Source organism: Pseudophryne corroboree, chromosome 4 (assembly GCF_028390025.1).
Source record: "Pseudophryne corroboree isolate aPseCor3 chromosome 4, aPseCor3.hap2, whole genome shotgun sequence".
NCBI lineage: Eukaryota > Metazoa > Chordata > Amphibia > Anura > Myobatrachidae > Pseudophryne > Pseudophryne corroboree.
Window position 1 is genome coordinate 197,165,059 of NC_086447.1, and position 13,147 is coordinate 197,178,205.

Below are 13,147 nucleotides of genomic sequence, written 5' to 3' on the forward strand. Positions count from 1 at the left end.
GAAAGAACATCAAGTGTCCTAGAGGGCGAAACCTGAAAATAAACGTTTCTGCTGCTAAATTTCTTTTTGCTGAATTGCTACTCAGTAACAAAATGCAAACACCCAAACATGTGGAAACCCACGATCGTACTAGGGATTTTAAGGTCTTCAGTCTATTGCTCTCACAACTGAGCTATTTTGGCAAGCTATACTGATAAGAATGTCTTTTTTTGGAGCTAAAGATTTTGCAAACTGAAATAACATAAAATGTTTTTCAAGATCAAAACCTGAACACGGCAGTTTCTGCTGCTAAATTGCTATTCTGTAACAAAAAAAGCAGCAACTAAATATGCAGAAACCCGGGATCGAACCAGGGACCTTTAGATCTTCAGTCTAACGCTCTCCCAACTGAGCTATTTCGGCTAATTGTGAAAGATGTCAAGCCGTATTTGGGGTTTTAGGCTGTGGAAAAAAAGAGCATTAAGTGTTCTTGATGAACAACACCTGATAATGAAAGATTCTGCTGGTAAATTGCTATTCTGTAACAAAAATACAGCAACTAAACATGCCGAATCCTGGGATCGAACCCAGGACCTTTAGATCTTCAGTTTAATGCTCTCACAAAAGAGATATTGCGTGTAAGTCTGACGTTTAGAAAGTCTTTTTTGGTGTTTAAGATAAGGTAAACTGAAAGAACATCAAGTGTCCTAGAGGGCGAAACCTGAAAATGAAAGTTTCTGCTGTTAAATTTCTTTTTGCTGAATTGCTACTCAGTAACAAACTGCAAACACCCAAACATGTGGAAACCCACGATCGTACTAGGGATTTTAAGGTCTTCAGTCTATTGCTCTCACAACTGAGCTATTTTGGCAAGCTATACTGATAAGAATGTCTTTTTTTAGGAGCTAAAGATTTTGCAAACTGAAATAACAAAATGCTTTTCAAGATCAAAACCTGAACACAACAGTTTTTGCTGCTAAATTGCTATTCAGTAGCAAAAGCAAACACCCAACCATGCTAAACCCCAGGATTGAACAAGACACCCTTAGATCTTCAGTCTAATGTTGTCACAACTGAGCTATTTCGCCAAGCCCTACTAATAAGAAATTCTTTTATTGGGGCTAATAATAATGCAAACTGTAATAACATGAAATGTTCTTGAAGACCAGAACCTGAACACGGCAGTTTCTGCTGCTAAATTGCTATTCTGTAACAAAAAAAACAGCAACTAAATAATATGCCGAAACCCAGGATCAAACCAGGGACCTTTAGATCTTCAGTCTAACGCTCTCCCAACTGAACTATTTCAGCTAATTGTGACAGATGCCAAGTCGTATTTGGGGTTTTAGGTTGGGAAAAAAAGAGCATCAAGTGCTCTTGAAGAGCAACACCTTATAATGAAAGATTCTGCTGGTAAATTGCTATTCTGTAACAAAAATACAGCTACTAAACATGCCGAAACCCGGGATCGAACCAGGGACTTATAGATCTTCAGTCTAATGCTCTCCCAAATTAGCTATTGCAGCTACATCTGACATTTGGAAAGTCTTTTTTGGTGTTTAAGATAAGGCAAACTGAAAGAACATCAAGTGTCCTAGAGGGCGAAACCTGAAAATGAAAGTTTCAGCTGCTAAATTTCTTTTTGCTGAATTGCTACTCAGTAACAAACTGCAAACACCCAAACATGTGGAAACCCACGATCGTACTAGGGATTTTAAGGTCTTCAGTCTATTGCTCTCACAACTGAGCTATTTTGGCAAGCTATACTGATAAGAATGTCTTTTTTTGGAGCTAAAGATTTAGCAAACTGAAATAACATAAAATGTTTTTCAAGATCAAAAACTGAAAACAACAGTTTTTGCAGCTAAATTGCTATTCAGTAGCAAAAGCAAACACCCAATCATGCTAAACCCCAGGATTGAACAAGACACCCTTAGATCTTCAGTCTAATGTTGTCACAACTGAGCTATTTCGCCAAGCTCTACTAATAAGAAGTTCTTTTATTGGGGCTAATAATAATGCAAACTGTAATAACATGAAATGATCTTTAAGACCAGAACCTGAACACGGCAGTTTCTGCTGCTAAATTGCTATTCTGTAACAAAAAAACAGCAACTAAATATGCCGAAACCCGGGATCGAACCAGGGACCTTTAGATCTTCAGTCTAACGCTCTCCCAACTGAGCTATTTCGGCTAATTGTGAAAGATGTCAAGCCGTATTTGGGGTTTTAGGCTGGGGAAAAAAAGAGCATTAAGTGTTCTTGATGAACAACACCTGATAATGAAAGATTCTGCTGGTAAATTGCTATTCTGTAACAAAAATACAGCAACTAAACATGCCGAATCCTGGGATCAAACCCAGGACCTTTAGATCTTCAGTTTAATGCTCTCACAAAAGAGCTATTGCGTGTAAGTCTGACGTTTAGAAAGTCTTTTTTGGTGTTTAAGATAAGGCAAACTGAAAGAACATCAAGTGTCCTAGAGGGCGAAACCTGAAAATGAAAGTTTCTGCTGTTAAATTTCTTTTTGCTGAATTGCTACTCAGTAACAAACTGCAAACACCCAAACATGTGGAAACCCACGATCGTACTAGGGATTTTAAGGTCTTCAGTCTATTGCTCTCACAACTGAGCTATTTTGGCAAGCTATACTGATAAGAATGTCTTTTTTTAGGAGCTAAAGATTTTGCAAACTGAAATAACATAAAATGCTTTTCAAGATCAAAACCTGAACACAACAGTTTTTGCTGCTAAATTGCTATTCAGTAGCAAAAGCAAACACCCAACCATGCTAAACCCCAGGATTGAACAAGACACCCTTAGATCTTCAGTCTAATGTTGTCACAACTGAGCTATTTCGCCAAGCCCTACTAATAAGAAATTCTTTTATTGGGGCTAATAATAATGCAAACTGTAATAACATGAAATGTTCTTGAAGACCAGAACCTGAACACGGCAGTTTCTGCTGCTAAATTGCTATTCTGTAACAAAAAAAACAGCAACTAAATAATATGCCGAAACCCAGGATCGAACCAGGGACCTTTAGATCTTCAGTCTAACGCTCTCCCAACTGAACTATTTCAGCTAATTGTGACAGATGCCAAGTCGTATTTGGGGTTTTAGGTTGGGAAAAAAAGAGCATCAAGTGCTCTTGAAGAGCAACACCTTATAATGAAAGATTCTGCTGGTAAATTGCTATTCTGTAACAAAAATACAGCTACTAAACATGCCGAAACCCGGGATCGAACCAGGGACTTATAGATCTTCAGTCTAATGCTCTCCCAAATTAGCTATTGCAGCTACATCTGACATTTGGAAAGTCTTTTTTGGTGTTTAAGATAAGGCATACTGAAAGAACATCAAGTGTCCTAGAGGGCGAAACCTGAAAATGAAAGTTTCAGCTGCTAAATTTCTTTTTGCTGAATTGCTACTCAGTAACAAACTGCAAACACCCAAACATGTGGAAACCCACGATCGTACTAGGGATTTTAAGGTCTTCAGTCTATTGCTCTCACAACTGAGCTATTTTGGCAAGCTATACTGATAAGAATGTCTTTTTTTGGAGCTAAAGATTTTGCAAACTGAAATAACATAAAATGTTTTTCAAGATCAAAAACTGAAAACAACAGTTTTTGCAGCTAAATTGCTATTCAGTAGCAAAAGCAAACACCCAATCATGCTAAACCCCAGGATTGAACAAGACACCCTTAGATCTTCAGTCTAATGTTGTCACAACTGAGCTATTTCGCCAAGCTCTACTAATAAGAAATTCTTTTATTGGGGCTAATAATAATGCAAACTGTAATAACATGAAATGATCTTGAAGACCAGAACCTGAACACGGCAGTTTCTGCTGCTAAATTGCTATTCTGTAACAAAAAAACAGCAACTAAATATGCCGAAACCCGGGATCGAACCAGGGACCTTTAGATCTTCAGTCTAACGCTCTCCCAACTGAGCTATTTCGGCTAATTGTGAAAGATGTCAAGCCGTATTTGGGGTTTTAGGCTGGGGAAAAAAAGAGCATTAAGTGTTCTTGATGAACAACACCTGATAATGAAAGATTCTGCTGGTAAATTGCTATTCTGTAACAAAAATACAGCAACTAAACATGCCGAATCCTGGGATCAAACCCAGGACCTTTAGATCTTCAGTTTAATGCTCTCACAAAAGAGCTATTGCGTGTAAGTCTGACGTTTAGAAAGTCTTTTTTGGTGTTTAAGATAAGGCAAACTGAAAGAACATCAAGTGTCCTAGAGGGCGTAACCTGAAAATGAAAGTTTCTGCTGCTAAATTTCTTTTTGCTGAATTGCTACTCAGTAACAAACTGCAAACACCCAAACATGTGGAAACCCACAATCGTACTAGGGATTTTAAGGTCTTCAGTCTATTGCTCTCACAACTGAGCTATTTTGGCAAGCTATACTGATAAGAATGTCTTTTTTTAGGAGCTAAAGATTTTGCAAACTGAAATAACATAAAATGCTTTTCAAGATCAAAACCTGAACACAACAGTTTTTGCTGCTAAATTGCTATTCAGTAGCAAAAGCAAACACCCAACCATGCTAAACCCCAGGATTGAACAAGACACCCTTAGATCTTCAGTCTAATGTTGTCACAACTGAGCTATTTCGCCAAGCTCTACTAATAAGACATTCTTTTATTGGGGCTAATAATAATGCAAACTGTAATAACATGAAATGTTCTTGAAGACCAGAACCTGAACACGGCAGTTTCTGCTGCTAAATTGCTATTCTGTAACAAAAAAACAGCAACTAAATATGCCGAAACCCGGGATCGAACCAGGGACCTTTAGATCTTCAGTCTAACGCTCTCCCAAATGAGCTATTTCGGCTAATTGTGACAGATGTGAAGTCGTATTTGGGATTTTAGGTTGGGAAAAAAAGAGCATCAAGTGTTCTTGAAGAGCAACACCTTATAATGAAAGATTCTGCTGGTAAATTGCTATTCTGTAACAAAAATACAGCTACTAAACATGCCGAAACCCGGGATCTAACCAGGGACTTATAGATCTTCAGTCTAATGCTCTCCCAAATGAGATATTGCAGCTACGTCTGACATTTGGAAAGTCTTTTTTGGTGTTTAAGATAAGGCAAACTGAAAGAACATCAAGTGTCCTAGAGGGCGAAACCTGAAAATAAACGTTTCTGCTGCTAAATTTCTTTTTGCTGAATTGCTACTCAGTAACAAAATGCAAACACCCAAACATGTGGAAACCCACGATCGTACTAGGGATTTTAAGGTCTTCAGTCTATTGCTCTCACAACTGAGCTATTTTGGCAAGCTATACTGATAAGAATGTCTTTTTTTGGAGCTAAAGATTTTGCAAACTGAAATAACATAAAATGTTTTTCAAGATCAAAAACTGAAAACAACAGTTTTTGCTGCTAAATTGCTATTCAGTAGCAAAAGCAAACACCCAACCATGCTAAACCCCAGGATTGAACAAGACACCCTTAGATCTTCAGTCTAATGTTGTCACAACTGAGCTATTTCGCCAAGCTCTACTAATAAGAAATTATTTTATTGGGGCTAATAATAATGCAAACTGTAATAACATGAAATGTTCTTGAAGACCAGAACCTGAACACGGCAGTTTCTGCTGCTAAATTGCTATTCTGTAACAAAAAAAGACAGCAACTAAATATGCCAAAACCCAGGATCAAACCAGGGACCTTTAGATCTTCAGTCTAACGCTCTCCCAACTGAGCTATTTCGGCTAATTGTGACAGATGCAAAGTCGTATTTGGGGTTTTAGGTTGGGAAAAAAAGAGCATCAAGTGTTCTTGAAGAGCAACACCTTATAATGAAAGATTCTGCTGGTAAATTGCTATTCTGTAACAAAAATACAGCTACTAAACATGCCGAAACCCGGGACTTATAGATCTTCAGTCTAATGCTCTCCCAAATGAGCTATTGCAGCTACGTCTGACATTTGGAAAGTCTTTTTTGGTGTTTAAGATAAGGCAAACTGAAAGAACATCAAGTGTCCTAGAGGGCGAAACCTGAAAATAAACGTTTCTGCTGCTAAATTTCTTTTTGCTGAATTGCTACTCAGTAACAAAATGCAAACACCCAAACATGTGGAAACCCACGATCGTACTAGGGATTTTAAGGTCTTCAGTCTATTGCTCTCACAACTGAGCTATTTTGGCAAGCTATACTGATAAGAATGTCTTTTTTTGGAGCTAAAGATTTTGCAAACTGAAATAACATAAAATGTTTTTCAAGATCAAAAACTGAAAACAACAGTTTTTGCTGCTAAATTGCTATTCAGTAGCAAAAGCAAACACCCAACCATGCTAAACCCCAGGATTGAACAAGACACCCTTAGATCTTCAGTCTAATGTTGTCACAACTGAGCTATTTCGCCAAGCTCTACTAATAAGAAATTCTTTTATTGGGGCTAATAATAATGCAAACTGTAATAACATGAAATGATCTTGAAGACCAGAACCTGAACACGGCAGTTTCTGCTGCTAAATTGCTATTCTGTAACAAAAAAACAGCAACTAAATATGCCGAAACCCGGGATCGAACCAGGGACCTTTAGATCTTCAGTCTAACGCTCTCCCAACTGAGCTATTTCGGCTAATTGTGAAAGATGTCAAGCCGTATTTGGGGTTTTAGGCTGGGGAAAAAAAGAGCATTAAGTGTTCTTGATGAACAACACCTGATAATGAAAGATTCTGCTGGTAAATTGCTATTCTGTAACAAAAATACAGCAACTAAACATGCCGAATCCTGGGATCAAACCCAGGACCTTTAGATCTTCAGTTTAATGCTCTCACAAAAGAGCTATTGCGTGTAAGTCTGACGTTTAGAAAGTCTTTTTTGGTGTTTAAGATAAGGCAAACTGAAAGAACATCAAGTGTCCTAGAGGGCGTAACCTGAAAATGAAAGTTTCTGCTGCTAAATTTCTTTTTGCTGAATTGCTACTCAGTAACAAACTGCAAACACCCAAACATGTGGAAACCCACAATCGTACTAGGGATTTTAAGGTCTTCAGTCTATTGCTCTCACAACTGAACTATTTTGGCAAGCTATACTGATAAGAATGTCTTTTTTTAGGAGCTAAAGATTTTGCAAACTGAAATAACATAAAATGCTTTTCAAGATCAAAACCTGAACACAACAGTTTTTGCTGCTAAATTGCTATTCAGTAGCAAAAGCAAACACCCAACCATGCTAAACCCCAGGATTGAACAAGACACCCTTAGATCTTCAGTCTAATGTTGTCACAACTGAGCTATTTCGCCAAGCTCTACTAATAAGACATTCTTTTATTGGGGCTAATAATAATGCAAACTGTAATAACATGAAATGTTCTTGAAGACCAGAACCTGAACACGGCAGTTTCTGCTGCTAAATTGCTATTCTGTAACAAAAAAACAGCAACTAAATATGCCGAAACCCGGGATCGAACCAGGGACCTTTAGATCTTCAGTCTAACGCTCTCCCAACTGAGCTATTTCGGCTAATTGTGACAGATGTGAAGTCGTATTTGGGATTTTAGGTTGGGAAAAAAAGAGCATCAAGTGTTCTTGAAGAGCAACACCTTATAATGAAAGATTCTGCTGGTAAATTGCTATTCTGTAACAAAAATACAGCTACTAAACATGCCGAAACCCGGGATCTAACCAGGGACTTATAGATCTTCAGTCTAATGCTCTCCCAAATGAGATATTGCAGCTACGTCTGACATTTGGAAAGTCTTTTTTGGTGTTTAAGATAAGGCAAACTGAAAGAACATCAAGTGTCCTAGAGGGCGAAACCTGAAAATAAACGTTTCTGCTGCTAAATTTCTTTTTGCTGAATTGCTACTCAGTAACAAAATGCAAACACCCAAACATGTGGAAACCCACGATCGTACTAGGGATTTTAAGGTCTTCAGTCTATTGCTCTCACAACTGAGCTATTTTGGCAAGCTATACTGATAAGAATGTCTTTTTTTGGAGCTAAAGATTTTGCAAACTGAAATAACATAAAATGTTTTTCAAGATCAAAAACTGAAAACAACAGTTTTTGCTGCTAAATTGCTATTCAGTAGCAAAAGCAAACACCCAACCATGCTAAACCCCAGGATTGAACAAGACACCCTTAGATCTTCAGTCTAATGTTGTCACAACTGAGCTATTTCGCCAAGCTCTACTAATAAGAAATTATTTTATTGGGGCTAATAATAATGCAAACTGTAATAACATGAAATGTTCTTGAAGACCAGAACCTGAACACGGCAGTTTCTGCTGCTAAATTGCTATTCTGTAACAAAAAAAGACAGCAACTAAATATGCCAAAACCCAGGATCAAACCAGGGACCTTTAGATCTTCAGTCTAACGCTCTCCCAACTGAGCTATTTCGGCTAATTGTGACAGATGCAAAGTCGTATTTGGGGTTTTAGGTTGGGAAAAAAAGAGCATCAAGTGTTCTTGAAGAGCAACACCTTATAATGAAAGATTCTGCTGGTAAATTGCTATTCTGTAACAAAAATACAGCTACTAAACATGCCGAAACCCGGGACTTATAGATCTTCAGTCTAATGCTCTCCCAAATGAGCTATTGCAGCTACGTCTGACATTTGGAAAGTCTTTTTTGGTGTTTAAGATAAGGCAAACTGAAAGAACATCAAGTGTCCTAGAGGGCGAAACCTGAAAATAAACGTTTCTGCTGCTAAATTTCTTTTTGCTGAATTGCTACTCAGTAACAAAATGCAAACACCCAAACATGTGGAAACCCACGATCGTACTAGGGATTTTAAGGTCTTCAGTCTATTGCTCTCACAACTGAGCTATTTTGGCAAGCTATACTGATAAGAATGTCTTTTTTTGGAGCTAAAGATTTTGCAAACTGAAATAACATAAAATGTTTTTCAAGATCAAAAACTGAAAACAACAGTTTTTGCTGCTAAATTGCTATTCAGTAGCAAAAGCAAACACCCAACCATGCTAAACCCCAGGATTGAACAAGACACCCTTAGATCTTCAGTCTAATGTTGTCACAACTGAGCTATTTCGCCAAGCTCTACTAATAAGAAATTCTTTTATTGGGGCTAATAATAATGCAAACTGTAATAACATGAAATGATCTTGAAGACCAGAACCTGAACACGGCAGTTTCTGCTGCTAAATTGCTATTCTGTAACAAAAAAACAGCAACTAAATATGCCGAAACCCGGGATCGAACCAGGGACCTTTAGATCTTCAGTCTAACGCTCTCCCAACTGAGCTATTTCGGCTAATTGTGAAAGATGTCAAGCCGTATTTGGGGTTTTAGGCTGGGGAAAAAAAGAGCATTAAGTGTTCTTGATGAACAACACCTGATAATGAAAGATTCTGCTGGTAAATTGCTATTCTGTAACAAAAATACAGCAACTAAACATGCCGAATCCTGGGATCAAACCCAGGACCTTTAGATCTTCAGTTTAATGCTCTCACAAAAGAGCTATTGCGTGTAAGTCTGACGTTTAGAAAGTCTTTTTTGGTGTTTAAGATAAGGCAAACTGAAAGAACATCAAGTGTCCTAGAGGGCGAAACCTGAAAATGAAAGTTTCTGCTGCTAAATTTCTTTTTGCTGAATTGCTACTCAGTAACAAACTGCAAACACCCAAACATGTGGAAACCCACGATCGTACTAGGGATTTTAAGGTCTTCAGTCTATTGCTCTCACAACTGAGCTATTTTGGCAAGCTATACTGATAAGAATGTCTTTTTTTAGGAGCTAAAGATTTTGCAAACTGAAATAACATAAAATGCTTTTCAAGATCAAAACCTGAACACAACAGTTTTTGCTGCTAAATTGCTATTCAGTAGCAAAAGCAAACACCCAACCATGCTAAACCCCAGGATTGAACAAGACACCCTTAGATCTTCAGTCTAATGTCACAACTGAGCTATTTCGCCAAGCCCTACTAATAAGAAATTCTTTTATTGGGGCTAATAATAATGCAAACTGTAATAACATGAAATGTTCTTGAAGACCAGAACCTGAACACGGCAGTTTCTGCTGCTAAATTGCTATTCTGTAACAAAAAAAACAGCAACTAAATAATATGCCGAAACCCAGGATCGAACCAGAGACCTTTAGATCTTCAGTCTAACGCTCTCCCAACTGAACTATTTCAGCTAATTGTGACAGATGCCAAGTCGTATTTGGGGTTTTAGGTTGGGAAAAAAAGAGCATCAAGTGCTCTTGAAGAGCAACACCTTATAATGAAAGATTCTGCTGGTAAATTGCTATTCTGTAACAAAAATACAGCTACTAAACATGCCGAAACCCGGGATCGAACCAGGGACTTATAGATCTTCAGTCTAATGCTCTCCCAAATTAGCTATTGCAGCTACATCTGACATTTGGAAAGTCTTTTTTGGTGTTTAAGATAAGGCATACTGAAAGAACATCAAGTGTCCTAGAGGGCGAAACCTGAAAATGAAAGTTTCAGCTGCTAAATTTCTTTTTGCTGAATTGCTACTCAGTAACAAACTGCAAACACCCAAACATGTGGAAACCCACGATCGTACTAGGGATTTTAAGGTCTTCAGTCTATTGCTCTCACAACTGAGCTATTTTGGCAAGCTATACTGATAAGAATGTCTTTTTTTGGAGCTAAAGATTTTGCAAACTGAAATAACATAAAATGTTTTTCAAGATCAAAAACTGAAAACAACAGTTTTTGCAGCTAAATTGCTATTCAGTAGCAAAAGCAAACACCCAATCATGCTAAACCCCAGGATTGAACAAGACACCCTTAGATCTTCAGTCTAATGTTGTCACAACTGAGTTATTTCGCCAAGCTCTACTAATAAGAAATTCTTTTATTGGGGCTAATAATAATGCAAACTGTAATAACATGAAATGATCTTGAAGACCAGAACCTGAACACGGCAGTTTCTGCTGCTAAATTGCTATTCTGTAACAAAAAAACAGCAACTAAATATGCCGAAACCCGGGATCGAACCAGGGACCTTTAGATCTTCAGTCTAACGCTCTCCCAACTGAGCTATTTCGGCTAATTGTGAAAGATGTCAAGCCGTATTTGGGGTTTTAGGCTGGGGAAAAAAAGAGCATTAAGTGTTCTTGATGAACAACACCTGATAATGAAAGATTCTGCTGGTAAATTGCTATTCTGTAACAAAAATACAGCAACTAAACATGCCGAATCCTGGGATCAAACCCAGGACCTTTAGATCTTCAGTTTAATGCTCTCACAAAAGAGCTATTGCGTGTAAGTCTGACGTTTAGAAAGTCTTTTTTGGTGTTTAAGATAAGGCAAACTGAAAGAACATCAAGTGTCCTAGAGGGCGTAACCTGAAAATGAAAGTTTCTGCTGCTAAATTTCTTTTTGCTGAATTGCTACTCAGTAACAAACTGCAAACACCCAAACATGTGGAAACCCACAATCGTACTAGGGATTTTAAGGTCTTCAGTCTATTGCTCTCACAACTGAGCTATTTTGGCAAGTTATACTGATAAGAATGTCTTTTTTTAGGAGCTAAAGATTTTGCAAACTGAAATAACATAAAATGCTTTTCAAGATCAAAACCTGAACACAACAGTTTTTGCTGCTAAATTGCTATTCAGTAGCAAAAGCAAACACCCAACCATGCTAAACCCCAGGATTGAACAAGACACCCTTAGATCTTCAGTCTAATGTTGTCACAACTGAGCTATTTCGCCAAGCTCTACTAATAAGACATTCTTTTATTGGGGCTAATAATAATGCAAACTGTAATAACATGAAATGTTCTTGAAGACCAGAACCTGAACACGGCAGTTTCTGCTGCTAAATTGCTATTCTGTAACAAAAAAACAGCAACTAAATATGCCGAAACCCGGGATCGAACCAGGGACCTTTAGATCTTCAGTCTAACGCTCTCCCAACTGAGCTATTTCGGCTAATTGTGACAGATGTGAAGTCGTATTTGGGATTTTAGGTTGGGAAAAAAAGAGCATCAAGTGTTCTTGAAGAGCAACACCTTATAATGAAAGATTCTGCTGGTAAATTGCTATTCTGTAACAAAAATACAGCTACTAAACATGCCGAAACCCGGGATCTAACCAGGGACTTATAGATCTTCAGTCTAATGCTCTCCCAAATGAGATATTGCAGCTACGTCTGACATTTGGAAAGTCTTTTTTGGTGTTTAAGATAAGGCAAACTGAAAGAACATCAAGTGTCCTAGAGGGCGAAACCTGAAAATAAACGTTTCTGCTGCTAAATTTCTTTTTGCTGAATTGCTACTCAGTAACAAAATGCAAACACCCAAACATGTGGAAACCCACGATCGTACTAGGGATTTTAAGGTCTTCAGTCTATTGCTCTCACAACTGAGCTATTTTGGCAAGCTATACTGATAAGAATGTCTTTTTTTGGAGCTAAAGATTTTGCAAACTGAAATAACATAAAATGTTTTTCAAGATCAAAAACTGAAAACAACAGTTTTTGCTGCTAAATTGCTATTCAGTAGCAAAAGCAAACACCCAACCATGCTAAACCCCAGGATTGAACAAGACACCCTTAGATCTTCAGTCTAATGTTGTCACAACTGAGCTATTTCGCCAAGCTCTACTAATAAGAAATTATTTTATTGGGGCTAATAATAATGCAAACTGTAATAACATGAAATGTTCTTGAAGACCAGAACCTGAACACGGCAGTTTCTGCTGCTAAATTGCTATTCTGTAACAAAAAAAGACAGCAACTAAATATGCCAAAACCCAGGATCAAACCAGGGACCTTTAGATCTTCAGTCTAACGCTCTCCCAACTGAGCTATTTCGGCTAATTGTGACAGATGCAAAGTCGTATTTGGGGTTTTAGGTTGGGAAAAAAAGAGCATCAAGTGTTCTTGAAGAGCAACACCTTATAATGAAAGATTCTGCTGGTAAATTGCTATTCTGTAACAAAAATACAGCTACTAAACATGCCGAAACCCGGGACTTATAGATCTTCAGTCTAATGCTCTCCCAAATGAGCTATTGCAGCTACGTCTGACATTTGGAAAGTCTTTTTTGGTGTTTAAGATAAGGCAAACTGAAAGAACATCAAGTGTCCTAGAGGGCGAAACCTGAAAATAAACGTTTCTGCTGCTAAATTTCTTTTTGCTGAATTGCTACTCAGTAACAAAATGCAAACACCCAAACATGTGGA

At 37.8% G+C, this 13,147-nt stretch overlaps 15 non-coding genes across 15 annotated transcripts; all 15 read right to left on the reverse strand.

The window, feature by feature from the left end:
* Positions 1 to 329: 329 nt before the first annotated feature.
* On the reverse strand, positions 330 to 402 carry TRNAF-GAA (transfer RNA phenylalanine (anticodon GAA)). Its single transcript has one exon. It is a non-coding gene; the product is annotated as a tRNA-Phe (tRNA).
* An 815-nt stretch (positions 403 to 1,217) lies between these two features.
* On the reverse strand, positions 1,218 to 1,290 carry TRNAF-GAA (transfer RNA phenylalanine (anticodon GAA)). The gene has a single exon. It is a non-coding gene; the product is annotated as a tRNA-Phe (tRNA).
* Positions 1,291 to 2,101: 811 nt separating this feature from the next.
* Positions 2,102 to 2,174, reverse strand: TRNAF-GAA (transfer RNA phenylalanine (anticodon GAA)). Its single transcript has one exon. It is a non-coding gene; the product is annotated as a tRNA-Phe (tRNA).
* An 817-nt stretch (positions 2,175 to 2,991) lies between these two features.
* TRNAF-GAA (transfer RNA phenylalanine (anticodon GAA)) lies at positions 2,992 to 3,064 on the reverse strand. Its single transcript has one exon. It is a non-coding gene; the product is annotated as a tRNA-Phe (tRNA).
* Positions 3,065 to 3,875: 811 nt separating this feature from the next.
* Positions 3,876 to 3,948, reverse strand: TRNAF-GAA (transfer RNA phenylalanine (anticodon GAA)). The gene has a single exon. It is a non-coding gene; the product is annotated as a tRNA-Phe (tRNA).
* Positions 3,949 to 4,761: 813 nt separating this feature from the next.
* TRNAF-GAA (transfer RNA phenylalanine (anticodon GAA)) lies at positions 4,762 to 4,834 on the reverse strand. The gene has a single exon. It is a non-coding gene; the product is annotated as a tRNA-Phe (tRNA).
* An 813-nt stretch (positions 4,835 to 5,647) lies between these two features.
* Positions 5,648 to 5,720, reverse strand: TRNAF-GAA (transfer RNA phenylalanine (anticodon GAA)). Its single transcript has one exon. It is a non-coding gene; the product is annotated as a tRNA-Phe (tRNA).
* Positions 5,721 to 6,519: 799 nt separating this feature from the next.
* TRNAF-GAA (transfer RNA phenylalanine (anticodon GAA)) lies at positions 6,520 to 6,592 on the reverse strand. Its single transcript has one exon. It is a non-coding gene; the product is annotated as a tRNA-Phe (tRNA).
* An 813-nt stretch (positions 6,593 to 7,405) lies between these two features.
* TRNAF-GAA (transfer RNA phenylalanine (anticodon GAA)) lies at positions 7,406 to 7,478 on the reverse strand. The gene has a single exon. It is a non-coding gene; the product is annotated as a tRNA-Phe (tRNA).
* Positions 7,479 to 8,291: 813 nt separating this feature from the next.
* Positions 8,292 to 8,364, reverse strand: TRNAF-GAA (transfer RNA phenylalanine (anticodon GAA)). The gene has a single exon. It is a non-coding gene; the product is annotated as a tRNA-Phe (tRNA).
* Positions 8,365 to 9,163: 799 nt separating this feature from the next.
* TRNAF-GAA (transfer RNA phenylalanine (anticodon GAA)) lies at positions 9,164 to 9,236 on the reverse strand. The gene has a single exon. It is a non-coding gene; the product is annotated as a tRNA-Phe (tRNA).
* Positions 9,237 to 10,050: 814 nt separating this feature from the next.
* On the reverse strand, positions 10,051 to 10,123 carry TRNAF-GAA (transfer RNA phenylalanine (anticodon GAA)). Its single transcript has one exon. It is a non-coding gene; the product is annotated as a tRNA-Phe (tRNA).
* An 811-nt stretch (positions 10,124 to 10,934) lies between these two features.
* Positions 10,935 to 11,007, reverse strand: TRNAF-GAA (transfer RNA phenylalanine (anticodon GAA)). Its single transcript has one exon. It is a non-coding gene; the product is annotated as a tRNA-Phe (tRNA).
* Positions 11,008 to 11,820: 813 nt separating this feature from the next.
* TRNAF-GAA (transfer RNA phenylalanine (anticodon GAA)) lies at positions 11,821 to 11,893 on the reverse strand. Its single transcript has one exon. It is a non-coding gene; the product is annotated as a tRNA-Phe (tRNA).
* An 813-nt stretch (positions 11,894 to 12,706) lies between these two features.
* On the reverse strand, positions 12,707 to 12,779 carry TRNAF-GAA (transfer RNA phenylalanine (anticodon GAA)). Its single transcript has one exon. It is a non-coding gene; the product is annotated as a tRNA-Phe (tRNA).
* Between the last annotated feature and the right edge of the window lie 368 nt (positions 12,780 to 13,147).